Here is a 7,351-nt window from a genome sequence, read left to right as displayed (position 1 = left end):
TGTAGTAACAACACTCGTGGTCGGTAGCCTAGACCGATTAGTGCTAGAGGGGGTACTTCCGACTGACCAGGAAGGCGAGCATGCAATGGTAGGAAGCGAGAAGGTATATAGCCTGGATGGACACGCGAGAATATGGAAGGACAACTTGGCTTAGCGGAGGAACATAGTACACATTTTAGGTGGGAGACTGTAGGGAATCGCCTGCTCAAGTTTCTCGTCAGTTATTTGAATCATTATCCATTCGTAGTCTAGGAAACCAATTAACGCCATGGTACACGTACGTATTTGATTGGTGTTGTTCAACTAATTAAGAATCGGATGGACTAGGTTACATGTGAAGATAGACCACGTAAATGATCTCATGCATAGTGGGGTTTAGCTTTATGGATAGACGGTCTGCATCCGTACGCTTTCCTCCCAAAAAGTATAAAAAAATATTTTAATATTAATTTTTTTGTTGAAACATCTTACTTCGTATACAAGGTTCTGTCACAGTCAAACTTTGTAATTTTTGACGAACAATCTGTGATAAAATATCAATATATATAGTCAAATATAATGATATGATACTACACTAATTATTTTATTTTTATTTTCTATATACTAATACACTTTTTACACATCTATTAAGCATCCTGGAATTTAACTTTGACCAGATTTTATATACGGAGTAATATGAAACAGAGGGAGTATTTGCTAAACTAGGTTTAACTCCGTTGGGCCATCATAATGTAAATTCAAACCTATACATCTGCAGGAAACCTAGGTACTTGTATGCCCCGTCCATGAATTCGTACAAATGGGTACTCTTTTATTACTCACCGCCACGTCTCCCCAACTCGCCGACGGTGCTTGATGTGGGATAAAAACGCCACAACCAACCAAGCCGACCATCATCGGCGGCGGACGAGGCCGCCACCGCAATGCCGGGGCGCCGGGTTCGCGGCGTGGGTGCGGGGCCTACTCGCGGCGGATCCACCAGCACCGGAGCTGGCCTTCCAAGAGCACCGCATATCTGCGCTCCCTGCGCGGGCGAGATCGACGCCGTCGGTGTTCCATACACATGTCCCGTCGCGCGCACCAGCCTCGTCGCCACCATTTGTCGGCGGTGCCGGCCCTGGTGCTGTGTTCGTGCTAGAGGGGGTACTTCCGACTGACCAGGAAGGCGAGCATGCAATGGTAGGAAGCGAGAAGGTATATAGCCTGGATGGACACGCGAGAATATGGAAGGACAACTTGGCTTAGCGGAGGAACATAGTACACATTTTAGGTGGGAGACTGTAGGGAATCGCCTGCTCAAGTTTCTCGTCAGTTATTTGAATCATTATCCATTCGTAGTCTAGGAAACCAATTAACGCCATGGTACACGTATTTGGTTGGTGTTGTTCAACTAATTAAGAATCGGATGGACTAGGTTACATGTGAAGATAGACCACGTAAATGATCTCATGCATAGTGGGGTTTAGCTTTATGGATAGACGGTCTGCATCCGTACGCTTTCCTCCCAAAAAGTATAAAAAAATATTTTAATATTAATTTTTTTGTTGAAACATCTTACTTCGTATACAAGGTTCTGTCACAGTCAAACTTTGTAATTTTTGACGAACAATCTGTGATAAAATATCAATATATATAGTCAAATATAATGATATGATACTACACTAATTATTTTATTTTTATTTTCTATATACTAATACACTTTTTACACATCTATTAAGCATCCTGGAATTTAACTTTGACCAGATTTTATATACGGAGTAATATGAAACAGAGGGAGTATTTGCTAAACTAGGTTTAACTCCGTTGGGCCATCATAATGTAAATTCAAACCTATACATCTGCAGGAAACCTAGGTACTTGTATGCCCCGTCCATGAATTCGTACAAATGGGTACTCTTTTATTACTCACCGCCACGTCTCCCCAACTCGCCGACGGTGCTTGATGTGGGATAAAAACGCCACAACCAACCAAGCCGACCATCATCGGCGGCGGACGAGGCCGCCACCGCAATGCCAGGGGCGCCGGGTTCGCGGCGTGGGTGCAGGGCCTACTGCGGCGGATCCACCAGCACCCGGAGCTGGCCTTCCAAGAGCACCGCATATCTGCGCTCCTGCGCGGGCGAGATCGACGCCGTCGGTGTTCCATACACATGTCCCGTCGCGCGCACCAGCCTCGTCGCCACCATTTGTCGGCGGTGCCGGCCCTGGTGCTGTGTTCGTGCTCTGGGCTGACATGGACGGGCTGCCCATACAGGTCTATCAGTGAAAATGCAGGCAAGTGCTACTGTACTCTTCGCTGTTAATTACGCATGCATGCAGAAGGAGAGGCTCCTTATAAAATAGGAAAAATATACTGTAATGTGTACTCCACTTAGATTTGACATATCACTGATTAACTAGGCCGTAATCATTAGGCAAGTAGTCATCGAGATAGAGTTCGTAGAAAATACTCTTCAGGTAAGTCTGGATAGAAATTCCATCTTAATTAGTGGTAGGATTCGTTGACAAATCGATTTCCACTGGCCTATGCAGGAGATGGTAGAATGGGAGTTCAACAGCAAGGAAGACGGCAAGATGCACGCGTGTGCGGGCACGAAGCTCACGTGGCCATGCTCCTGGGGCGCCGCCAAGCTGCTGCAGTCCCGCAAGGACGGCCTCACGGGCACGGTGAAGCTGGTGTTCCAACCGGCGGAGGAGGGCCACGCCGGCGGGTACCACGCGCTGCAGGAGGTCCTGGACGATGTGGACGCCATCGATCTTCGCGATGCACGTCGACGCGGATCTCCCGGCTGGCGTCGTCGGGTCAAGGCCGGGGCCGCTTCACGGCCACCGCCACGGGACAACGCGGGAACGCTGTCGTGAACCCGATCGTCGCCGCGGCCTCCGCCGTGCTCTACCTACAGAAGCTCGTCGCCCCCGAGACGGAGCAGCTGCAGGGCACGGTGGTGTCGGTGACCTTCACCAGAGGAGGCGAGGCGTTCAAGATGATCCCAGAGTCGGCGACTGCGAGATGGGACGCAACGGGGTGGGCGGGTGCTGTGGTGCCCGCGATGGTTTTCGGAACCTAGACAAGAACGGTGGCGAGAGACGGGGATGGCGAGCGTGGATGGCTCGGCGAGGCTTGCGGCAACTCGACGAGGCCTGCGGGAGGCTGCCGGTGGGAGCCGACGGCCGAGGAGAGTCGCAGACGCGATGCCGCCGTAGTTGTCGCCGTCGATGTACGGCAGCGGCCAGAGGCGGACCCAGCATTTTCCAAGCCTGGGCGGGTCACAAAGCAACTACATTTTTCCCAGTCAAATATAAGCATTATTTGGAGCTAATCATGTTTTCTCAATAGTTTTAATGCGGAAACACTGATATAATACATTACACGTTCACAACATATTCCAATGTTCGTCGGCGCTTGCTGCTGCCAGATGCGGTGGGGCCTGGCCGCCGCTGCTGCCTAGCCCGGCCGGCGCCAGAACCGCTCCACCTCCCGGGTCTCCTTCCTCCATTCTCTATCGTTGTTGGCTCGGCCGCTGGCGCCTGAGCGGGCGAGCAACCGGTCAAGGGTTTTGGCGTTTGCGGTGGTGTGGTTGGGGAACCGAACTGGGTATCGTTGCTCTGTTTTCATTCGAAGCGCTGAAAGGTTGGATTCGCTTGCTAGTATGTTTCCTTCGCATGGTGGCCAAGATGCTTGTCCTCCTGCCCCGGGCAAGGCCCAACAACTCGATGTTTTTGCCCTCGCATTCTTGGCTTTTCTCGGTATACTCAGACTTCGCGCAGGAAGCGAAAGCGACCGAAGCCCGGGCAAGCACCGGGCGGTAGGGACGCTGAGTCCGCCCATGGCGGCAGCTGAGATTCGTGAGGTGGAGAGGAACAGCGGCATGAAATAGAGGTGTGTCGACATGTGGGTTCTCGTAGTGCGGCTGCCAACGTGGAAGCTACTAGAACTATGGCAACTAATGGCGCCGGCGGTTGACTATGTTTCCAGATAGGAATTTGGGTCATAAATCGTATAATCTTTGGGTACTAATAATAGCTCTGCTGCAACTACAATTCCACTTTATAAGACCCTTCTCGCTGATAGATCTCTAAAATCGGAACTAACAATGCATGGAAATCTTGGCACGCACTTGCTACACGTACTGCAGCCTTGGGGAGAATGAACACGTAGCTAGCTACTGAAACGTGTCCTACCCATGTGCATGCAGACGTGGCATCCAGCAGCGCATATATAGCAGGCGTAAGAGACAAGGAAAAGAAAAGGACCAGTCGATCGGGATTTTGGTTCAAGCTATGAATCCATCGATCATGCAAAAAAGGGTCAAGCTGATAAAACTAGCTTTTCTAGTCTGAATAGAAATATCCATCGATTGGAGTATTAGATTAGAGTATAGTACATGCTCTGTTCCAAACACTAAAATACGCCTACTAGTCAAGAAAAACCTCCAAAATTCCAGAGTTTTTCTTTAAGAAAAAGAAGATGAATTCGAAAATTCAAAAATGTGTAAGACATAAAAAAAAATTCTAGAGTTTGTTAGTTAACTTAATTAAACTTGAATTGACTACTAATCTTTACTAGTACATTTAATTTCTTAGGAAAATTCAAAAATGGGCTTTTTACACTCAATTATTTGCGGAACAATTTATCTCTAGCTAACTAAACACATCCCACAGCATGATCATTTAGCTAGTGTCAAATACAGCCTCCTGCTTTTCCCGCCCGTCCTCGTACGAGCTAGCCACTATACCTAATTTCCTGCCCGCATGCACAGGTAGGCGAAAAATCAAGCGCTGCACTCTAGTGCATTGCCTCTGCTTTTCCTAGCAAGCTACTACTCCACGTTAGTGTGTATTAACTCTGTCCATTTTGTAGGTTACTACTATGTGACTTAGGCATGTTGTATCGAATTGCTAGCTAGCCTAGCGTTGCTATAGCTTTTCCGCCGTGTTTTGCATCTTGCTACGCACTCTAAATTTTAAAGTGATTTGCAACTATCTAGTGGGTGTGTACTAATAAGGGAAACTTGTTTTAATACACTGTTAAAATATTGTTCAGTAATATACTTTTGGTCTACGTGCAGGAAATAACCAGGAGGCGGCGGAAAACCATAAAACCCATCTAGGATTCCGTCCTTCTCGCCGGTGGTACCACTGGTCCGCTCCGTCTCCGGTGGCCTTGGGGCCTTGGAGGTATGGCGGACTACGGTCCCTCGCTAGCGGATAGTTTTCGTTCTTAATTTAGTTTGCTTTTTGGTCTCTTTTTTTTGGGATGGTGATGCGGCGGCTACATCGATCCTCAAGTCAGAATAATGTCCTCCCCGCCCTATCATCGCTCCGGTGGTGCATCTAGCGCTGACGAAATGTGCGTGGAGTTGTGTGTCCGTCGGATCTCCTGGGATCCGGTCGGTTTTCGTGGTTGTTAGTTTGGTTTCATGCCAGTCTCTTTCGATCTACAGTTGTCATTATCGACGATGGTTACTACTCTGGTGGGCTTGTCCTTTGGGACCTTAGCATGGCGAAGTTTGTTTACTACAACAAGCTCTAGTACGATAAGTTTTGCCTGACTCCGGCGATAGAGGGGCAAGGACAGTGGCGCGTCTTTGGCTCGTTCTAGTGTCTGTAGTCGTCGCTAGGAGCCTAGGAGATCCAAGTACAAATTTGTAATTTTCTTTAATTTTCAAGCTATTTGTACTACTGTTATCGGTGGATTTCTCGTAAAAATATGTACTTTTGCTCTAACAACTTTATTTGGACTATACTGCTTTTAAGCTAATCTTATACTGCATAATACTGCTTTTAAGCTATTTCTTGCACTATATAGAGGCCTCCACTATATATCTAGGCAAAACCAGTTCCTATAACTCTCGACCAGCCTCAACACGTACAACTTACTGAAACGCGTCCTGCTCCTACCCATGTGCATGCGTGATCGATTCACGTGCCCAGCTCATGCATGGCGAATTGAATCGACTTGTAAGAAAATCTTTATTCAATAGTAGATACAAAAACCTCTATAATTTTTTTTTCTTTACCAAAGAAAGGTACTCCCTCCCTCTAAATACAAGTGTCTCGGCTTTTTTTTCCCTAGATACGGCAGCTCAAATTTATCTAGATACATTCGACCTTAGATAAAACTAAGACACTTAATTTTGGATGGAGGTACTATTATTTAGCTTAACTAGTACCTTTCTTTTTTAAGATTTTTTTTCTTCAGAATTGGATCTTTTTTTTACACTCCATTATTTTCTACTAGCTAGCTAGTTAAGAATCCACCACCATGATGATCAAGCATGCTAGTTTCCTTTTGCTTTTCCCGCCCCGCCTACTACGAGCTACCTACTACCTAGTTTCCCGCCCGAGCGCACACGTACAAAGAATATCATGTATACTTTGCGACTGCTTTGCGTACCTAGCTACTGCTCCACGTGAGTGTGTATCGATTCCTTCAAATCTTGTACTAGTACTCCACTACTACGATGTGACTTAGAGCACCTCACTAGTGGAAAACGGGGCTATAGGCCCGGTTCATTTGGGCCTTTAGTCCCGGTTTCCAAACCGGGACCAATTAGGCGGGACTAAAGGTCCCCCCCTTTAGTCCCGGTTGTAAAACAAACCGGGACTAAAGGTCCCGCCACGTGGGCTGCTGGCGCGCGTCGAGGAAAAAACCCTTTAGTCCCGGTTTGTAACACGAACCGGGACTAAAGGTTATTTCATTATTTTTTTTATCTATTTGGTTCCCAATTATTTTTCGCTCCTCTTTTTTTTCCTATTTTTGCAGAATTTCTAGTATTTCAGTTATTTAACTAGTTTAGTTTCTAACTCCACTTAATCTCTAACTACCCTTAATCTCTAGTCAAATTACTTACTCGTGGTCCAACTTCCCGCTCGGTCACCCATCCTCCCACTACTCCGAAGACTAGCACGCTTAACTTCCAAGTTCCTTTCCCATCCCGCTTCCAAGTGCTTCGCGCGCATGTTGTGATACTAGTATCATATCAATCCTATTAACATGTTGGTCGATGTCACACTTATTTATTATTCGAATTCCAAATAATTATTTTAATAAACAAAACTAAGCACGTAATAACATGTTGTGGTAATGGTATTATAATTATAATTTTTATAATTTGTATTATAATAGTTTTTTAATTTATTATTTTTTAATTTTTTTTGCCAAACTTGAAAATCTAAAAATTGGCTAACTTTATGGTTAAGTAATAGTAATCTTTATGCATGATGTAATTATTATTTTAAAAAATTTAAAAAAATAAAATTCCGAATTTATGGCAAAAACTAAAATCTTTCTGCTTTCATATTTTCATTTGGAATTTTGAGAATCTAAAAATTGGCTAACCGGGTAAAC

At 45.9% G+C, this 7,351-nt stretch overlaps 1 pseudogene; it reads left to right on the top strand.

Moving 5' to 3' along the window:
- Positions 1-855: 855 nt before the first annotated feature.
- Positions 856-3,068, top strand: LOC124689593 (annotated as a pseudogene).
- The last annotated feature ends 4,283 nt before the right edge of the window (positions 3,069-7,351 follow it).

Source organism: Lolium rigidum, chromosome 2, assembly GCF_022539505.1.
Source record: "Lolium rigidum isolate FL_2022 chromosome 2, APGP_CSIRO_Lrig_0.1, whole genome shotgun sequence".
Classification (NCBI taxonomy): Eukaryota; Viridiplantae; Streptophyta; class Magnoliopsida; order Poales; family Poaceae; genus Lolium; species Lolium rigidum.
Note: the sequence above shows the minus strand (reverse complement) of the source record. Positions and strands in the feature narration are given on the sequence as shown.